The sequence below is a fragment of the Schistocerca serialis genome, chromosome 6 (assembly GCF_023864345.2).
Source record: "Schistocerca serialis cubense isolate TAMUIC-IGC-003099 chromosome 6, iqSchSeri2.2, whole genome shotgun sequence".
NCBI lineage: Eukaryota > Metazoa > Arthropoda > Insecta > Orthoptera > Acrididae > Schistocerca > Schistocerca serialis.
The window spans coordinates 528,604,715-528,627,092 of NC_064643.1; the positions used below are offsets into that span (position 1 = coordinate 528,604,715).

Consider the following 22,378-nt stretch of genomic DNA (forward strand, 5'->3'; position numbering starts at 1 on the left):
GAGCTACCCAAGCACGACTCACGCCCCGTCCTCATAGCTTTACTTCTGCCAGTATCTCGTCTCCTACCTTCCAAACTTTACAGAAGCCCTCCTGCGAACCCTACAGAACTAGCACTCCTGAAAGAAAGGATATAGCGGAGACATGGCTTAGCCACAGCCTGGGGGATGTTTCCAGAATGAGATTTTCACTCTGCAGCGGAGTGTGCGTTGATATGAAAGCTGTGAGGACGGGGCGTGAGTCGTGCTTGGGTAGCTCAGGGTCCCGAGTTCGAGTCTCGGTCCGGCACACAGTTTTAATCTGCCACGAAGTTTCATATCAGCGCACACTCCGCTGCAGAGTGAAAATCTCATTCTGGAAACATCCCTCACGCTGTGGCTAAGCCATGTCTCAGCTATATCCCACGCCCGGTGTAACCTCCCCCCTCACTTATCGACCTTAATGACAGTGAAAAATGAAACCGCGTGTACCTAATGGAAATTTGGGAAAAGCAATCGTCACCGAAGTTAATCTATCGGTAAAGAGGGAGGAAAGGGTTACATCTAAATGAAAGGAAAAATGCAAGTGAAACTGGTGGAAATTAATTTTGAAATAGGGATAAAGTTAATAAAGAAAGTAAATGTGCGGCCGTTACGTTAACAATCAACTAGCGGTAATTAGATATTTGAGATTTGGGGGAAATTACGGTCGCCAGTCCTATGGACAATTACTATAATAACTGAAAAAGAAAGGTTATTACACATATAATTAGCACTAGAAGCGTGGCAACTGAAGGTTGACACGTGTAGTGTGAAAACTGAAAGTTTGTCAGAAGTAATAAATTTCGCTACACTTAATTTAGCAAAAGAATTAATGAAACCGGAAAATCGAAAGTTAATTTAGTGACTGAAGTTAATAGTGAGCTTTCTTTCTGAAGCACATCGAAATACGGTTAGTCTTGGACTACCTCAACAATCATTTCTAAAGCTACTTGAATCTACGCAATTTAGAAAGAAAAGATTTAACTTTGAACTTGAATTAAACGATTCTGAACTATTAACAATAGTAAAATTTAGTACGTACCAAGCTGAGCTGCAGTCACAGGTAAGCTAAAATATGCTAACAAAACTCGCACTCTAAATTTGTGCTCGTGTAACCTAAATATTGTAGCCAGCTACTGAACTTTGAAATTAAAGCAGTGAAATCTAATTATATTATTTTAATGCTGGCGTTTGAATTTCAACGACACTCGGGTTCATTTCGGAAAAGGAAGGGACCCTGCTTGGCAATGCAATTGGGACAATGAGCAACAAAGGTTCATGCTAAGTTGCTGTAATATTGCGAGGCAAATGGAACAATTTGAAAAGCTGAGGTCTGCCATACAGTTCTGAAACTTTACGTGCTTTTAGTCTTCCTTGTTGGTTGATTGAAGGTTTGAAGCCGTCGATCGAGGAGGTGGCGACAGTCACTCATTGTCGGCCGTCGCTGTTGCAGAAGCTGGATGTTGGCGCGCCTTCTTCTCGACACGGTCACCAGGCGAAACGGGCTCTTGATGTGCGCCAGCTAATGCTTCCCGTCCGCGACACCATGTCAGAAACTATCATCGCGAGTCGAGCGCAATTACATGCTGCCAAACCCCGAAAGCGCGGCAACTCGCGGGAGCGTCACACAACACCTGCTCCACTCGCTACTCCCGCCAGACCCCGACTGCTCCGCCCGCGCTCCACGCGGCAGAGTTAACACTACCAAAGATCCTACACACTTTGAGTCTTCACACGACCTATCGATGTAATCGTTCGATAGCAGTTTTCCCTAGGCAAGACCCAGCGTAAAAATACAAATAATATTTACGAAACAAACCAATTATACATCGACATAAATGCATAAATATATATATACAAACAGTAAAACAATTACAATATATAAAGAGACAGAAATGTCATATATTCAGGTAACAAAAATAAGGAAAACAAATTATAGTACAATAGATGGAAATAGGAGGATATGCATTTCCGGCGTTACACCGGGTTCCCGGGTTCGATTCCCGGCGGGGTCAGGGATTTTCTCTGCCTCGTGATGGTTGGGTGTTGTGTGATATCCTTAGGTTAGTTAGGTTTAAATAGTTCTAAGTTCTAGGGGACTCATGACCATAGATGTTAAGTCCCATAGTGCTCAGAGCCATTTCTCCGCTATATCCTTTCTTTGAGGGGTGCTAGTTCTGCAGGGTTCGCAGGAGAGCTTCTGTAAAGTTTGGAAGGTAGGAGACGAGATACTGACTGAAGTAAAGCTGTGAGGACGGGGCGTGAGTCGTGCTTGGGTAGCTCAGTTGGTAGAGCACTTGCCCGCGAAAGGAAAAGGTCCCGAGTTCGAGTCTCGGTCCGGCACACAGTTTTAATCTGCCACGAAGTTTCATATCAGCGCACACTCCGCTGGAGAGTGAAAATCTCATTCTGGAAACATCCCTCACGCTGTGGCTAAGCAATGTCTCCGCTATATCCTTTCTTTCAGGAGTGCTAGTTCTGCAGGGTTCGCAGGAGAGCTTCTGTAAAGTTTGGAAGGTAGGAGACGAGATACTGGCTGAAGTAAAGCTGTGAGGACGGGGCGTGAGTCGTGCTTGGGTAGCTCAGTTGGTAGAGCACTTGCCCGCGAAAGGCAAAGGTCCCGAGTTCGAGTCTCGGTCCGGCACACAGTTTTAATCTGCCAGGAAGTTTCATATCAGCGCACACTCCGCTGCAGAGTGAAAATCTCATAATGCGCACAGTTTTTTGGGATAGAAAAGCGAGTATTGCTTGTGGAATTTCTGCCTCGTAATGAGACAATCAATGCAGCAGCTTACTGTAAGACATTGCACAATCTGAGCCGTTCAGTTCAGAACAAAAGACGTGGCACGTTGAGCAAGGGCATCGTTTTGCTGCAAGACAATGCCCGTCCGCATGTGGCGAATCAGACCAAATATCTCATCACATCTTTTCGATGGGAAACTCGAAATCATCCTCCGTACAGCCCCGATCGTGCGCCCAGTGACTACCATCTGTTCCTGCACTTGAAGAAACACCTCAGTGTCTTCATGACGAAGTCAAAACAGTGGTGATACAGTGGTTAACAAGTCAGACGGCAGACTTCTATGAGGAGGTTATTCAAAAACGGGTACAACGCTATGACAAGTGCCTCAATATTGGCGGAAATTATGTGGAAAAGTAGATTAAAGTACAGGCTTTCACGTAAAAATAAAATTGTTGAGATATCTTAGCATGTCTTTTTTTAATTTCAAAACGGTACTTACTTAAAAAACACGCTTCGTATCAACAGGAGATCTCAAGTTGATAGCACATTCCCAGATTTCCAGAAGGTCCTTGACACCGTCCTTCAGATGCGGCTTCCAATCAAATTGGGTATCCATGGAGTGCTCCCTAAGTTGTGCGACTGGGTTCGTGGCTTCGTGTCAAAAAGGTGTCAGTTCGTAGTAATTGACGGAAAGTCATGGAGAGAAATCGATGTCGTAAGTGGGGCTCCCCAAGCAAATGCTGTAGGCCCTCCGCTGCTTTTAATCTACACTGACTATTTAGGAGACAATCTGAGAAGTCCTCTTACAAGGGAATAATTCAGCCCGACATGTCGAAACCTATCCTGAAATTTTTACACAGGAACAAAGAAGAAAAAATGACAGTATGGCGTTGTTGGCCGGGAGACACCATCCGGGGAATTTCAGCCGCCGAATTCCAAATCTTATTTCAGGTGACGCCACATTGACAAACACGTTACAACTTTTTCTTTTTGTTCGTTGTATTTGGTCGTAGTGGACGTCACATGACATCCTTTGAAGTTGTTGATCCTTTGACTCAGTTTTTTATTCCAGAGACCAGCCAGCTCTCTGACCGAACACCGCTAAGCAGACGCACGCAGCGGAAGACTACAATGAACGACGTGCACTGCCAGAATTTTAGCTGATAAGGCGCACCGCAAGTATTTTTTAGAAACTGTTGAGGTTACTCGTTTTTCAACACGAAGAGCCGCGTATAATCGGTTTGTACAGTCCTTCCTGCCTAACGCTGAACCGACGAATAAACAGATGCAGCCGCGTCAAGAGGACGTAGCGCAACGTTATGTCAAGTCTTAAGCGCACAAACACGAATTTTAAGAATTTGCCATACCAAAGATGTCTGAGTTCATTAATTTTTAGAATAACTTGCATTTAAAATCGACAAATAAAGTGCTGCAGACGTAATTGAAACCCAAGTGACTAACAGAGGAAAGAAAATCAAGGCGATTTATAATGTTATACCACTGGCATCAATCGGGACTTTAATTTGTTGACACGCAATATTTTATAACAAACCCTACACCGCAGTTCTTACGATCATTTTTAAATAATGTATATTTTGCTAACGGTTAAAGAATTTATTGTTTATTCCCTATAGTCGCCACAAAAATGCGAAGGGTGTACTGTATACAAAACTGTTAAGGCTTTCGTGGCCGCTTGTTGACAAACTGCCTGGTTGCTTCTGTCTCGGATTCTTCGGCCGACGTTCGTCTGATGATTTTACTGACGTTCACCACCGGTGATGGAGGGTGAAGCTTTGACAATGCCAGCCACTCGTGCTGGCGAAACGTCAGTAAAATCATCAGACGAACGTCGGTCGAAGAACCCGAGACAGAAGCAACTAGGCAGTTTGTGTACAGGATGTCTAAAACAAACAGTTTCCTTACGTCAGGCGCACCTAATAATAGAAAAATTAATACTTTCATGCTTTTCGCAGTTATTACTAGTGTTATTTAGACAGAACTGGAATGCAATAAGAAATGGTCGTGGCCATTGTTCTGCATATTGTGCTGCACACCAGGCATACTTGATGAAATTCGTAAAATGGGGTGATGCAAACTGACAATGCAGAAATGACTGAAGTTTAACAATACTGTTCTGCCGATAAACCTTGCATGACAAAGAGCTAACGAAAATTGTACTGCTCGAAAATTTTTTGAAAAATACTATATACTATTGAATTTTTTTATCGAGAGGCTGAATCACACTATTAGTTGCGGGCGGAATCCGAATTATTTTAACGGTCTTCTCGTCGTCCTGAAGACAGGGATGTCGTTATGTTCAGCCCACGAGTCCAACGAAGGCAATGAATTATTTTCCGCGATGCAACACTAAAAATGATTCTCTCCCATTTTTCCAGATTTTGCTACATCCATTACAAGATTTTTGCCAGAAAACGTTTTTTTTTAATTTTTGAACCTAATTTGCCTTGATGTTCCTGAAGACAGTTATCGAGCTAAGGGAACAATAATTCACTGATACTTATCACTGGCAATGTTGTATACAAATGTGTCACAGCATTCATCGATTGCACAAACGACTCTGTCTTTTTTCGCTCGAAATGATGCACAAAACTTGACCGACTGGCGTTATATGCAGGCAGCATTTTAGAGGATAACAAGAAGCTTTGTTTTCACGTCAGCTACGAATTTCTCTATAGTATTACCTATTACTGACATTCTTCTCCTTGAGGTAAACTTTGTAATTTTGCGGTTTCATTTTCCATATAACTTCCTGAATTTGTTCAACTTGGTCGAAGAAACATGGAAATCAGTTAAGTTAATTGCACTTGCAATTCAGAGGGCCCAGTCACAAATATTGAGTCTCGAAAGCACTTCTAAACCTTTCGAATAATTTTTCTTCCACACTTTTGGAGTTTCATTTTGGCGCATACTTCGGACTTCGTGTAAATCTTTCTCCCATTTATTCATGTACGGATTTAGCGAAGCGAAACTAGCTTTGCACACTGCATATGTGTAAACGTTTTCTCCCTGCTTCCTTAAGCTAAAAAAATGATAGCCTTCTCTTTGTCACTGAAAGTTATCATTGAGCATGTTTTCTTTGGTATAAAATAACAGAAATGATAGCTCGCACGGGAAGTTTTGGGTGTTCATGTTGCCCACGTGCTATTCGAGAATGGAGCAGTTGATAAATAGTCCGAAAGCGGCTTTATGAATCCTCTTACAAACACTTAAGTGGCAGATGTGGGTTAGGACGCCTGTAGTTGCGAGAACGGGTCAAGAGGTTGTGGCTGTGAAGGTTGTTGTCCCTCTTGGACATTTCAGATGTCTTTAAGCACTGTGGGACTTAACACCTGAGGTCATCAGTCCCCTGCACTTAGAACTACATAAACCTAACTAACCTAAAGACATCACACACATCCATATCCGAGGCAGGATTCGAACCTGCGGCCGTAGCAACAGCGCTGTTTCGGACTGAAGCGTGTAGAACCGCTCGGCCACAGCGTCCTCTTGGATATTTCCTTCTCTGTTTTCGTTGTGGTTTGATAGACTTTTTTTTTGTTTTTTTTTACTAGCTTTTCTTCGCTAGAGTTTGTTTCCTTTTGTCTATTCTGCTACTGCAGGGGTAGCGATTTTGGTCTTTTATGTTTATCTCTGTCTTGGTCATATTGTCCAAGGGTGTTAATCAGTTCGTTCTGCGAGTTCCGCGCAGTGGCATAGAAGGCTCCTGCCAAGGTACGAAAACGCGTTGTTAATCTTTCAATGTCTGCAGCTTCATGTAAGTGTGCCGTGGGTAATCGCGTGGGGACGTGGAAAGCTCGTCTTAGCGCTCTGTTTTGGACTTTTTGTTGGTGGTCTACCATCGATCAAATTACCAAGACACATAAATTGTCGTGAAATAAATGTAAAAACTGCCGAATCTCACTGGCTCAGTGATATAAGCTACAATTAATTCATGAAGAAGTACTTTCGAATATAAATGCGGCTTACTCCGTTGAAAGCAAGAGAATATAAACACTTACTTCATGCATGAGAAGCATATAGTTCTGTTATTGGCTGTCCTTTTTATGATAGGCTCTTTCCTTGACAAGTAAAAATATCTGTATGAAGTCTCATGATTCGCCATTTCTTACACTTCGCTCGAATTTCTAACACACGAATATTTTTCTAAATGCAATTACTTTTGCTTCAGAAGCGAATGTTTTGAAGGTTCTTGCCTTCTGTGGCTATTGTCTCAGATTTATAAGGGGCGTTCAAAAAGAAACGAGCCGGAGGCATAATTAAAGAAATCAGTACCTGTATGTTAGAAGTATTTACCCTGGCTGTTGAGACACTCGTCCCGCTGTGACACACGGCGGTGAATTGCTGTCTCATAAAATGCCCAAAGCTGTGATGTTAACCAGTTCCGCACATACAACTGGACGTTATCGTCTGAGGTGAATCGTTTGCCCCCTCAGAGCTTTTTTAACGGGGCCAAAAATGGCCCCCTTCTGATCCACTTCGTGCAGCATGGGCCAACAGTGAATGCCCAACTTTACTCGCAAACCTTGGCCACCCTTCGCCAAGCGATCAAATCAAAACGACCAGGCAATCTCACCCGTGGGGCCATTCTGCACCACGACAGTGCAAAGCCTCATATGGCCAACATAGTCGCGATACTCCTGCAGAAATTCGAATGGAAGGTTCTCGGCCACCCTCCATACAGTCCGGACCTCTCCCCCTGTGATTACACAATTTCTGGTCCCCTTAAAAGGGGCGAACGATTCACCTCGGATGACGACGTCAAGCTCTACGAGTGGAACTGGTTAACATCGCAACCCTGGGAATTTTATGAGGCAGCCATTCACCGCCTTGTGTCGCAGTGGGACAAGTTCTCAACAGACAGGGTCAATACTTCAAACATACAGGTACTGGTTTCTGTAATTATGCCTCCGGCTCGTATCTTTTTGAACGCCCTTATAGCAACATTTCTGGAAGTTGTTTCCGCTGTTTTGGGGAACGGTTTATGGTTTTTGGCGTTTTCTAATCACGTCCGTGTGATTTTCTCTTTAGCTACAGGTATGGTTGCTTAGTTGGTGCGTTAAATGATGTAGGTATTACATTCTGTACACGTTTCGTACGTTCCAGATTTACTACAGTACAGCGAACAAAACTCCACTTTGTTGGGTAGATATACGTCAGGTCCTCTGGTGTTTACAGCAATTTTTTGTTATTGAAGCAAAATACATTATAAATATCTCTACGTTTCACGAGAATCATAAATAAATTGTCATGCAGTGACAAATTTAGTGTCGTTTTCAACATATTGCCGGTTTTTATGGGACTACAAATGCTACCTAACATAAAAAGTATGTTAAAAATCAATATAAACAATAGTATTTGCATTTTCCGGTACCGTAATGAGAAGTGCAACTGCTGGTCGCTTGGCACACTGCTATCGCAGTGGATTAACAAAATCGATCTTATCGCGACTGTTATCTTAAAGCTATTCAAAGAAACGTCTGGTATTGTTAGCGACTTTGATGACTGTAGTTGCGCCCGCTCGTCTAAAGTGAAATATTTTTTTGTTTTTGTTTGCGTCTGATATATGAGAGAAATTCATTTGCAGATATTAAAGAACTATACATTGTGATTGTTAACTGCTACAATGCTGGTAAAACGTTATATATTTCAGCCTGTGTTTTTGAATTGCCTGCCAACGGTGTTGCCGCAGTGGTAACACCGGTTCCCGTCAGATCACCGAAGTTAAGCGCTGTCTGGCTGGGTAGCACTTGGATGGGTGTCCATCCAGTCTGCCGTGCACTGACCCCTTGTGAGGCTGAGAAGTAGCGGCTCCGGTCTCGGAAACTGACATACGGCCGGGAGAGCGATGCACTGACCATATGACCCTCCATATCCGCGTCCAGTGACGCCTGTGATCTGAGGACGACACGGCGGCCGGTTGGTACCGTTGAGCCTTCATGGCCTGTTCGGGAGGAGTTTTTTGAATTGCCTAGGTTTCGTAATTTAGTATTCAAATAGCATTTAGTGTCATGGCGCTTAGTCGGGCGTAGTGATCTGTCGCCTGAAATTTTTTGTGTATTTACCATAGTTCAAATCTGCCTTTATGTTCAAGCATGTATTTCTCCAGATGTTTCTATATTTTCATCCAGTCGTATATCTGTGAAATATGGCGAAAATAAATTTCTACGGTGTATTCACGTCTGTTGGTCTAGTTTCAGTTTATGTGAGCGTAACTGTTCAACACTGTTTCACCGACAGTCACATTCGTTTTTGATTGACTTCCGACTATTACACCATCTTATTTACGATATGCAGCTCCGAAAATTATCACACTAAATTGTAATGCTTAAGCCGTCCCCTTGCGGGACCATCCCAGCAATTGCCTGGAGTGATTTAGGGAAATCACGGAAAACCTAAATCAGGATGGCTGGACGCGGGATTGAACCGTCGTCCTCCCGAATGCGAGTCCAGTGTGCTAACCACTGCGCCACCTCGCTCGGTTTTCTCATAGAGTACGTGGTATGAAAATAAGCTGTTTCAGAGCATCATCAAATAGAGCATTTCTATTTTTTAGCTACGATTTGTTATAATAAAACGACAGGAAACTTCAAATCGACAGGTAAAGGCTTCCTGTATTTGGTGATTTTAGTGCTATAACTTGTGTGCTACGAAAGTATACCATTTCAGTGCTACAGCACAATGGTGATCCATCAAAAGCGCTTTTTGGTACAGCTTGTCTATTAAATATCAAATAAGGACATTTGTAGATACTCTTTAGGCAGTGTATGCCACACATAGAGGCCCGATGGTTATGTCGAATTTGTAGGGCAGGTAATAGTGTCGTGAGCTTTTCACACATAAAGGGAAAAGTAACAGGTTCACATATACCTCCTTCCACACTTTTTTTAGCTCTTGTTTTATAAAAATTCTGGGTCTTTCTTATTTATTTAATTGGATTATTACCTCACGAGGGCTACTCCGAAAGTAAGTTCGGATCGGTAGTGAAATGGAAACCACTATGAAAATCCGATGAAGCTTTGCGTCATCGCGTCACGTCGCTATTTCCAGTCCTGAGTGCACAGTGAGCATGCAAGGAAGCCTAGGAAATAACCTCTCCCGCCAAGTACGAGGGTCTGGCGATAGATTTCGCTGATGTCATGCAGCCCACATAACAGAACTGTCACGCCGTTGCGTCTTCATGACAATTTTCTACCGCACTCTGCAGGGGCAATGAAGATTCTCCTGCAGCGTTTTCGATGGGAAGTGTTTGACCATTCACAATACAACCCGTAACTGGCTGCCCCTAAGTTTCGTCTCCGCTCACATTAACCGCTGCCTATGAAGACACCATTTTGAAAGAGACACGAACTGTAGACCAGCGTAGAGAACTGGCGAAAAGAACAGGCGACTACCTTCTATGACGAGGGTATTGGAAAGTTGGTGAAACGCTACTATAAGTGTTTAAGTGTGAGCGGCGTCTGTGTAGAGAAGTACTTGGAAGGTGTAACTAACGGTTGCAAATAAAACATTTTTTATTTTCATGTTTCCACTTCGCGACCGATCGGAACTTACTTTCCGAATAGCACTCGTATATAATGAATTTGCTGCAATTCTTGTTGCAAAAGTCAATGACTGAAATGTTTCCCCAGTGGTTAGAAATCTTAAGGTGACTGTCAGCCTATGTCTGGAAGTAAACACGACTTAAATGCTGGAAGTTCTCACTGTTATGAAACTTTGTCTGAAATATATATACGAGTACTTATAACTGGGTTAATGAACTGGCTCATGTTTGTACCTCGCCGGCAAATATGTTTTCCAATGATCGTGACCATCTACGAAAAAAATCTCCGCTTCTATTCGAACGAAATTACGAAATGAATCTCGGTCTATGTCATAAAGTGCGTTATTTCAGAGTGTTGGTAGTCAATGCAACATCGAGAATGTGGATATTGTGCACGCGCGAACTGACATTAGAGTCTGTACGTTAACAATATTGAATTTAAAACCGATATTGGGATGAAAATTCAGTTGAGTCAACGAATAACTTCTACTAGTTCATATCTGAGATGGTTGTACAGTCTTACATAGCGTTCCACTACCAACAATTCGCTATTCAGTCCATTGACGAGCCGAGTATTTTCTTCGCGATTTTCTCTGCTCTTCTTAGAAAATAGCTAGCAGAGTTAACGCAGCTATTTTACGCGCATCAATTTTCGCAAGGAAACTGCTCGGTTTGCGAACCAGATAAAGCCGATAAGGGCCTCTGGAGAGCGCCAAGAGTGCATTATCACGTCAACCACCTTGTCCCAGGGCTAACGAGATACACGGGCCCTACAATGAACTTGTGACGTCACACTAGTCGGCTTATCTACATCTACATCTACATCCATACTACGCAAGCCACCTGACGGTGTGTGGCGGAGGGTACCCTGAGTACCTCTATCGGTTCTCCCTTCTATTCCAGTCTCGTATTGTTCGTAGAAAGAAAGATTGTCGGTATGCCTCTGTGTGCGCTCTAATCTCTCTGATTTTATCCTCATGGTCTCTTTGCGAGATATACGCAGGAGGGAGCAATATACTGCTTGACTCTTCGGTGAAGGTATGTTCTCGAAACTTCAACAAAAGCCCGTACCGAGCTACTGAGCGTCTCTCCTGCAGTCTTCCACTGGAGTTTATCTATCATCTCCGTAACACTTTCGCGATTACTAAATAATCCTGTAACGAAGCGCGCTGCTCTCCGTTGGATCTTCTCTCTCTCTTTTATCAACTCTATCTGGTACGGATCCCACACTGCTGAGTAGTATTCAAGCAGTGGGCGAACAAGCGTACTGTAACCTACTTCCTTTGTTTTCGGACTACATTTCCTTAGAATTCCTCCAATGAATCTCAGGCTGCCATCTGCTTTACCGACGAACATCTTTATATGATCATTCCATTTTAAATCACTCCTAATGCGTACTCCCAGATAATTTGTGGAATTAACTGCTTCCAGTTGCTGACCTGCTATATTGTAGCTAAATGATAAGGGATCTTTCTTTCTATGTATTCGCAGCACATTACACTTGTCTACATTGAGGTTCAATTGCCATTACCTGCACCATGCGTCAATTCGTTGCAGATGCTCCTGCATTTCAGTACAATTTTCCATTGTTACAACCTCTCGATATACTACATCATCATCAGCAAAAAGCCTCAGTGAACTTCCGATGTCATCCACAAAGTCATTTATGTATATTGTGAATAGCAACGGTCCTACGACACTCCCCTGCGGCACACCTGAAATCACTCTTACTTCGGAAGACTTCTCTCCATTGAGAATGACATGCTGCGTTCTGTTATCTAGGAACTCTTCAATCCAATCACACAATCGGTCTGATTGTCCATATTCTCTTATTTTGTTCATTAAACGACTGTGGGGAACTGTATCGAACGCCTTGCGGAAGTCAAGAAACACGGTATCTACCTGGGAACCCGTGTCTATGGCCCTCTGAGTCTCGTAGACGAATAGCGCGGGTTTGAACGATCGTCTTTTTCGAAACCCATGCCTCTACCACACTTCGCGAACGCTCAACCCCGCGCAGGGCCCACGGGAAATCAAGATTTAATTGAAAAAGTGCCCACTAAAATTCTTAATTTTGTTGTGTGCTATAGAGAGCTTGCATACATTTAAACACGCAGTCAAGAATTATTAAATTCGTCTGAAATACAGGGTGCGTCAAAAAAATGTATACACATTTTGAACTGTCATAGACAATGTATTGCCCGTTTTACTAGGTTAAATATCTGTGAGAAAGTAATGTTATGTTTCTTCAACAGGTGGCAGCAGTGGCAAGGAAGTAACTGCAACATGGACGTGCGTTTGAGCTTTGAAGCGCGGAAGTAGATAATTAAGTGTTACTGGAAGTTTGAGAATGTAGCTGCGGTTCGAAGACAGTGGAGAAGTGAGTATCGTACAGAACCACCTTCAAGGTTAACAATTACTCGTCTACGAGACAAATCCGAAATTCATGGAACAGTGTGTGATGTGAATAAAAGTCGATCAGGGCGACCTCGTACAGCTACAAGTGATGATTCCCCAACTGCGGTCTTGGAACTGTTTCAGCGTTCGCCTCAAAAATATTCAAGGCAAGCGGCACGTGAGAGTAATGTAAGTGCTAGTAGTGTGCTACGCATTCCGAAGAAAGGCAAGTTTCGTGTGCATATTCCAAGGCTGGTGCAACAGCTAAGTGACGACGATCATGATCGAAGGTTAGAATTTTGTGAATGAGTTCAGGAGATGGTGAGACGTGAACTGGGATTTATGGGTAGCATAATTTGGTCGGATGAAGCCCAATTCAAACTCAATGGAACTGTCAATAGGCATAATTGCGTGTACTGGGCTGAAGATAATCCTCACATTACAGTTGAAAAGGCTGTGAATTTGCCTGGTGTAAATGTGTGGTGTGGTTTGTCTGCAAGGGGACTCATTGGGCCTTTCCACCTAACAATGCTTGCTGACACCATATTCCCTGCCATTCGTGCATTATACGGTAATATATATATATATATATATATATATATATATATATATATTTGGCCACGACATCTTGGTAGATGATTTTTGCAGTGTCTGTGTGTTTATGGGTTGCATTTTTTCATATGACTTGTCAAGCCAATGGCAGCACGGCATCTCTTGCCGCAATTGTCACAAGTGTATCTGGCTGTTGAGTCAGGAGCAGTGGTAGCATTGCGAAGCTTTTTCTGCCTTAATCTGTCTGACAAGCCTTCATCATGCTCCGACATTCCAGATGATATATCATGACGCCACTCTGGTCTCATGCTAGCCCGTGCTTCCTATCTGTTTGTGTCGATTCCAAATCTCTTCATATCTCGTTTACAGGAGTTCTTGAACCTCAATACAGGACGTCCTACAGGTCTTTTGGCTATAGAGATCTCTCCATGCATCACCTCACGTGGTAATCTGTCAGGATCCATACGGTGGACGTGTCCCAGCCAGCGGAGTCGTCTCTGCTTCAAGATAGCTGATTCGTTAAACACTCGGTCCTTCCACGTTACTCCGAGGATGGATCTCAGGCACCGCATGTGGAAAGCATTCAGTCGACGTTCTTGTTTGCCATAGGTAGTCCATGTTTCCGATGCATACAAAAGGATGCTGAGGACGCAAGTTTGATATACAGGAATTTTGGTGGTCAAAGAGAGTTTGTTCAAAAAATGGTTCAAATGGTTCTGAGCACTAGGGGGCTCAACTGCTGTGGTCATAAGTTCCCTAGAACTTAGAACTACTTAAACCTAACTAACCTAAGGACATCACACACATCCATGCCCGAGGCAGGATTCGAACCTGCGACCGTAGCGGTCGTGCGGTTCCAGACTGTAGCGCCTTTAACCGCTCGGCTACTCCGGCCGGCAAAGAGAGTTTGTTGTTTTTCCAAACACGTGTAGAGAGTTTGCCAAAAGTTGTCGCAGCTCCTCCAATGCGAGCATCAATTTCCTTGTCAACAGACATGTTTGATTCTATAGTAGATCCAAGATAGCAGAAGTTATCTACGACTTGCAGAGTAGTGCCATCTAGTGTGATATTCGGCTTTGTGTTAGTACCCTGAACCATAATTACGGTCTTATTACTGTTTACACTCATCGAGAATAGGTGGCATGCGTGACTAAATCTTGATACCAGCTCTTGCAGTTTTATTTCCAACAAGATGGTGCACCGCCGCACTATCATAGGGACGTACGAGCGTACCTAGATCACAATGTGCCAGGCCAGTCGATAGGACGCAGGGGATCAATCGAATTTCCTGCACGTTCTCCAGACCCACGCCGCTGGATTTCTTCTTATGGGGCACAGTAAAAGATGAGTTGTACAAACGTAAACCACGTAACCTGGACACACTTTGGAATGATATTCAGGCGGTGTGCGCAGAAGTCTCATTGGACACTTTGGTACGATGTACAGAATCAGTGGTGACTCGTACTCTGAAATGTATTGATGCTGAAGGCCACCAGTGACGTTTCAAAGTGTGTACAGGGTGAAAAGTATTTAAACCGACAAACACTGGGAGGTCGCAGGGGACATCAAAACAAATATTTTTCCCTAATGTCATTTTTTCTTATGAGGATTATTTAAACCGGTGGAGGCCGTATTACGATCATCAGTTGCAGGCAACTGCTGTCCACCAGTGTAGTAGTGCATTGTTTCTGTTTACTAATGGAGCGATACACCTGGAGTGAGTACACTGATGCGGTTGGTGCGTACTACGTAGTGCACCACAACGAACGAGCTGTACAGAGGGTTTATCAACAACAATATCCTAATCGCCGTATCCCGCATCATACGACCTTTGCTGCTGTGTACCGACGTCTGCGTGAGACCGGGTCATTTAGCAGATTACCTGGACAGGGACGCCGTAACACAGTAAGAACGCTGAAATTTGAGGAACCTGTCTTGCAGCATGTGGAGCGGGATCCTTCAATCAGCACTCGTGCAATTGCACGTAACATGGGGACGAATCAGACGAATGTAAGAACAGTCCTTCGAGAGCAGTTGTTACGTCCATTTCACTTACAGCGTGTCCACAACCTGGAACCAGTTAATTATCCACCCAGAGCACAGTTTTCGCAGTGGTACCTGGAACAGTGTGAAATGCATCCTACATTTCCATCCTCTGTGTTGTTTACCGATGAAGCAACGTTCGGGCGTGATGGAGTCTTCAACATACACAGTTCGCATGTTTGGAGTGAGGATAACTTACGTGTCACAGTTACAAGCGCTCATCAAATGTAGTTCTTCGTTAATGTGTGAGTCGGTGTTGTTGGGGACTGTTTAATTGGGCCATATCTGCTACCTAGGCCATTAAATGGCAGGCACTATTACAATTTTCTCGCCACAGCATTGCCAAATTGCTCGAAGACGTCCCGCTCCCTACAAGACAACGCATGTGGTTCCAACATGACGGTGCGCCGGCACATTTCAGTCGTCGTGTGCGTCGTTTACTGGACCGACGGTTCCCAGAAACGTCGATTGGGAGAGGTGGTCCTGTACCATGGCCTGCTCGATCCCCAGATATGTCCGCTCTGGACTTTTTTGTGTGGGGAGAAATGCGCAACCTTGTTTACGCAACTCCTGTTGCATCAGAAGATGATCTGGTTTGGATAGTAGCAACAGCAGGAACAATTCAGGACACTCCTGGGGATTTTGCCCGTGTCAGACAGAACATGATCTGACTGTGTAACCTTTGTTTACGTGTCAATGGAGGCATTTTTCAAAATCTACTGTAATTGGAATTGGGTTGTGTTAATGTGTTGTATATTGGTCATAAAAAATGGATAAGTGTTTGTTGGTTTAATTTGCCGCCAGAGAAATCTTCCTCTACCGGTTTAAATGCACCTCATAGGAAAAAAATGATATTAGGGAAAAATATGTCTTTTGATAATCAAAATATCCACGAGTGTACTACCTGTCTACAGTGTCCAACGGGCACAATATTTCGGCGATCATACATGTCACCATCATCAGGTGAACTGACGGACTGAGCTCCTGTGAACGTGCCGGCACGGAGATCCGTACGCTATGGCTGCTCAGGGGGAACTGGGTTCGGTCGCGGCGGCGGCACATTCAAATACCCTCCGCCCGCGGCGCGCTCCCCCCGCCGTCCGCGCCCCGCGCCGTGGAACAGATTGCGACGGTGTCTGAGATGACGTCGGTGTGATAGCTCTGTCCTCCGTGGTCGTCACAACTATACGTTTGCTCGATTTACTCTTGATTAACCCAATCGCTGGTTCCCAAGCCTTGCTAAGATTATAGCAACAGTCACGGTTTATGAGGTCGTCATTGGTGCGAATTTCGATGGCCTCTCTAACAACGCTGTCCCAGTACCTCGACGTCTGTACCAGAATCCTCGTGCGTTCATACTCCATAGCGTGATTTTCCGACCGCCGACTTGCTCGGATACATCAATCGAGTGTGCTTCTGGTGTTCACGGCATCGATCCTCGACGGTACGCATCGTCTGACCAATATTCGACTTGCCACATTGACACGGAATCTGGTACACGCCGGCCTTCCTCAAACCGAGGTCATCTTTGGCGCTCCCCACCAGTGCACGAGTTTTATTCGGAGGACAAAACACAGTTCCGACCCGGTGTTTCTTCAAAATGCGGGCGATTTTACCCGAGAGTGCGCCTGTATATGGAATAAACGCAGTACCTACCTCCTCCCTCGTAATTTCATCCATATCCACAGGTTGTGCTGTAGTGGTTGGGCGGAGAGCACGTTGAATCTGCCACTCTGAGTACCCATTTTTTCGAAATACAGTTCTCAGATGTTCCAATTCCGACTCTCTGCGTCAGAGATAGTGCGCGCCCTATGTACTAGAGTCGAGATACTGTGACAGCGTTGTTAGAGAGGCCATCGAAATTCGCACCAATGACGACCTCATAAACAGTGACTGTGGCTATAATCTTAGCAAGGCTTGGGAACCAGCGATTGGATTAATCAAGAGTAAATCGAGCAAACGTATAGTTGTGACGACCACGGCGGACAGAGCCATCACACCGACGTCATCTCAGACACCGTCGCAATCTGTTCCACCGCGCGAACGTGGCGCGGGGCGCGGACGGCGGGGTGAGCGCGCCGCGGGCGGAGGGTATTTAAATCGGCCGCCGCCGCGACCGAACCCAGTTCCCCCTGAGCAGCCATAGCGTACGGATCTCCTTGCCGGCACGTTCACAGGAGCTCAGTCCGTGAGTTCACCAGATGATGGCGACATGTATGATCGCCGAAATATTGTGCCCGTTGGACACTGTAGACCGCCAGTACACCCGTGAATATTTTGAGTATCGAATATGCCGGGAGAAACTCAAGAATCACATTTCTTTTGATGTCCCCTACAACCTCCCTGAGTTTGTCGGTTTAAATACTTTTCACCCTGTATACATTTTTTGACGCACCCTGTAGTTACTCGCTCTCCACCGGAGACGGCTGCTGGCAATCGTAAGACCTGCAGTGTCAGGCGCTGTTAGGTGCGCGCCACGGTCTGTCTTTCTCGTGGCTCGAGGGTGGCAGACAGGAGCCTCGGCTCACCTTGTCGATGTCCGGCTTCTGGAGGAGCCGCGCGCAGCGGACGCCGGGCACGGGCCAGGGCAGCGGGAAGGCGGCGCTGCGCGTCACCAGCTCGTCCAGCAGCGAGTCCGGCGGCGGCTGCGGACGCGGGGGCGGCGCCACCCCCGCGCACAGCTGCAGCGCGCGCTCCGCCGCCGACCCCGGCAGCACGTCCGGCACGCTGGGCAGAGCCGACAGGTCCGCCGACGACCCGCTGCGGTACGTCTCGTCCACCTGCCGGCAGCGAACACCGTTAGAGGTGCAAACGATTCGTCACAGTTTTACAAACATACACTACTGGCCATTAAAATTGCTACACCACGAAGATGACGTGCTACAGACGCGAAATTTAACCGACGGAAAGAACATGCTGTGATATGCAAATGATTACCTATTCAGAGCATTCACACAAGGTTGGCACCGGTGGCGACACATACAACGTGTTGATATGAGGAAAGTTTCCAACCGATTTCTCATACACAAACAGCAGTTGACCGGCGTTGTCTGCTGAAACGTTGTTGTGATGCCTCGTGTAAGGAGGAGAAATGCGTACCATCACGTTTCCTAATTTGCTAACGGTCGGATTATAGCCTATCGCGAATGCGGTTTATCGCATTGCGACATTGCTGCTCGCGTTGGTCGAGATCCAATGACTGTTAGTAGAATATGGAATCGGTGGGTTCAGGGGGGTAATACGGAACGCCGTGCTGGATCCCAACGGCCTCGTATCACTAGCAGTCGAGATGACGGGCATCTTATCCGCATGGCTGTAACGGATCGTGCAGCCACGTCTCGATCCCTGAGTCAACAGATGGGGACGTTTGCAAGACAACAACCATCTGCACGAACAGTTCGACGACGTTTCCAGCAGCATGGACTGTCAGCTCGGAGCCCGTGGCTCCGGTTACCCTTGACGCTGCATCACAGACAGGAGCGCCTGCGGTGGTGTACTCAACGACGAACCTGGGTGGACGAATGGCAAAACGTCATTTTTTCGGATGAATCAAGGTTCTGTTTACAGCATCATGATGGTCGCATCCGTGTTTGGCGACATCGCGGTGAACGCACATTGGAAGCGTTTATTCGTCACCGCCATACAGGCGTATCACCCGGCGTGATGGTATGGGGTGCCATTGGTTACACGTCTCGGTCACCTCTTGTTCGCATTGACGGTACTTTGACAGTCGATGCTACATTTCAGATGTGGTACCCTTCATTCGAGCCCTGCGAAACCCTACATTTCAGCAGGATAATGCACGACGGCATCTTGCAGGTCCTGTACGGGCCTTTCTGGGTACAGAAAATGTTCGAGTGCTGCCCTGGCCAGCATATTCTCCTCAACGCTGGCCGAGAAACTGACTCGTCACAATACGCCAGTCACTACTCTTGATGAACTGTGGTATCGTGTTGAAGCTGCATGGGCAGCTGTACCTGTAACGCCATCCAAGCTCTGTTTGACTCAATGCCCAGGCGTATCAAGGCTGTTATTCCGGCCAGAGGTGGTTGCTCTGGGTACTGATTTCTCAGGGCCTATGCACCCAAATTGCGAGAAAATGTTATCTCATGTCAGTTCTAGTATAATATATTTGTCCAATGAATACCCGTTTATCATCTGCATTTCTTCTTGGTGTAGCAATTTTAATGGCCAGTAGTGTAATTGAAGAAGTTGAAAAATCAGCTAACCAGTTGCAAATAAAGGTTTATTAGCCCTTGACCTAGGTTTCGATGTTCGTAAAAATATCTTCTTCAGAAGTAATGGCCCTGTTACATCACATGATGGTATAGTAGATTTCATGTACCATCATGTGATGTAACAAGTTGGTCCATTACGGAATACGGGGAGTAGCTCACAATTGCTGCACTCCTTACTTTAACAACATACAGTGTTGAAAATGGCTGTGACGTGGAGTCTGAGTGGGGCACGGTAAAATGTGGGGTGCCCCAGGGATCACTGTTAGGGCCACTCCTGTTCCTTAATTGTATAAATGATATGTCGACTAATATTACGGGTAATTCTAAAATATTTCTGTTTGCTGATGAACTCACAGTAAACTTGTGTGCAACATTGGCTCTGTTTCAAATAGCGCAGTTTATGACAAAAGTTCATGGCTTGTAGAAAATAAACTAATACTAAATCGCAGTAAGACTCAGCTTTTACAGTTCCTGACACACAATTCAACAAAATCCGACGTTTTAATTTCACAGAATGGGCATATGATTAGTGAAACTGATCAGTTCAAATTTCTAGGTGTTCAGATAGATAGTAAACTTACGTAGAAAGCCCACGTCCAGGGCCAGCCGCAGTGGCCGAGCGGTTCTAGTCTGGTTCAAATGGCTCTGAGCACTATGCGACTTAACTTCTGAGGTCATCAGTCCCCTAGAACTTAGAACTAATTAAACCTAACTAACCTAAGGACATCACACACATCCATGCCCGAGGCAGGATTCGAACCTGCGACCGTAGCAGTCCCTTGGTTCCGGACTGTAGCGCCTAGAACCGCACGGCCACTCCGGCCAGCTTCTAGTCTGGAACCGCGCGACCGCTACAGTCGCAGCTTTGAATCTTGCCTCGGACATGGATGTGTGTGATGTCCTTAGGTTAGTGAGATTTAAGTAGTTCAAAGTTCTAGGGGACTGACGACCTCAGATGTTAAGTCCCATAGCGCTCAGAGCCATTTGAACCCACGTTCAGGATGTTGTTCAGAGACTTAATGCTGCCATTTTTACTATTCGAACGGTATCTGAAGTAAGTGATCGTTCGACACGAAAATTAGTCTACTTTGCTCACTTTCATTCGCTTATGTCGTATGGTATAATATTTTGGGGTAACTCTTCCCATTCTAAAAGGATATTTTTGCTTCAGAAACGGGCGGTTCGAGCAATAAGTGGTGTAAGTTCATGAACCTCTTGTCGACCCCTGTTCACTAGTCTGGGTATTTTCACATTGGCCTCTCAATATATACATATACAGGGTGTTTCAAAAATGACCGGTATATTTGAAACGGCAATAAAAACTAAACGAGCAGCGATAGAAATACACCGTTTGTTGCAATATGCTTGGGACAACAGTACATTTTCAGGCGGACAAACTTTCGAAATTACAGTAGTTACAATTTTCAACAACAGATGGCGCTGCAAGTGATGTGAAAGATATAGAAGACAACGCAGTCTGTGGGTGCGCCATTCTGTACGTCGTCTTTCTGCTGTAAGCGTGTGCTGTTCACAACGTGCAAGTGTGATGTAGACAACATGATTTATTCCTTAGAACAGAGGATTTTTCTGGTGTTGGAATTCCACCGCCTAGAACACAGTGTTGTTGCAACAAGACGAAGTTTTCAACGGAGGTTTAATGTAACCAAAGGACCGAAAAGCGATACAATAAAGGATCTGCTTGAAAAATTTCAACGGACTGGGAACGTGACAGATGAACTTGCTGGAAAGGTAGGGCGACCGCGTACGGCAACCACAGAGGGCAACGCGCAGCTAGTGCAGCAGGTGATCCAACAGCGGCCTCGGGTTTCCGTTCGCCTTGTTGCAGCCAACGTCCACGTATCGTCTCATGCGCCAGAGTTTACACCTCTATCCATACAAAATTCAAACGCGGCAACCCCTCAGCGCTGCTACCATTGCTGCACGAGAGACATTCGCTAACGATATAGTGCACAGGATTGATGACGGCGATATGCATGTGGGCAGCATTTGGTTTACTGACGAAGCTTATTTTTACCTGGACGGCTTCGTCAATAAACAGAACTGGCGCATATGGGGAACCGAAAAGCCCCATGTTGCAGTCCCATCGTCCCTGCATCCTCAAAGAGTACTGGTCTGGGCCGCCATTTCTTCCAAAGGAATCATTGGCCCATTTTTCAGATCCGAAACGATTACTGCATCACGCTATCTGGACATTCTTCGTGAATTTGTGGCGGTACAAACTGCCTTAGACGACACTGCGAACACCTCGTGGTTTATGCAAGATGGTGCCCGGCCACATCGCACGGCCGACGTCTTTAATTTCCTGAATGAATATTTCGATGATCGTGTGATTGATTTGGGCTATCCGAAACATACAGGAGGCGGCGTGGATTGGCCTCCCTATTCGCCAGACATGAACCCCTGTGACTTCTTTCTGTGGGGACACTTGAAAGACCAGGTGTACCGCCAGAATCCAGAAACAATTGAACAGCTGAAGCAGCACATCTCATCTGCATGTGAAGCCATTCCATCAGACACGTTGTCAAAGGTTTCGGGTAATTTCATTCAGAGACTGCGCCATATTATTGCTACGCATGGTGGATATGTGGAAAATATCGTACTATAGAGTTTCCCAGACCGCAGCGCCATCTGTTGTTGAAAATTGTAACTACTGTAATTTCGAAAATTTGTCAGCCTGGAAATGTACTGTTGTCCCAAGCATATTGCAACAAACGGTGTATTTCTATCGCTGCTCGTTTAGTTTTTATTGCCGTTTCAAATATACCGGTCATTTTTGAAACACCCTGTACATATATATATATTTCA

The 22,378-nt window shown here is 45.2% G+C and overlaps 1 protein-coding gene and 1 long non-coding RNA gene across 2 annotated transcripts in view; both read right to left on the minus strand.

Annotated features, from left to right (window-relative positions):
• Positions 1-17,975, minus strand: part of LOC126484041 (uncharacterized) — a 124,963-nt gene extending 106,988 nt beyond the window's left edge. The window contains exon 1 of the mRNA XM_050107377.1: positions 17,843-17,975. The gene's annotated coding sequence lies outside the window, so the exon portion shown is untranslated. The remainder of the gene's footprint in view (positions 1-17,842) is intronic.
• Positions 17,976-18,019: 44 nt separating this feature from the next.
• LOC126484146 (uncharacterized) overlaps positions 18,020-22,378 on the minus strand; it is a 446,230-nt gene continuing 441,871 nt past the window's right edge. The window contains exon 4 of the long non-coding RNA XR_007587815.1: positions 18,020-18,094. This is a non-coding gene — a long non-coding RNA (uncharacterized LOC126484146). The remainder of the gene's footprint in view (positions 18,095-22,378) is intronic.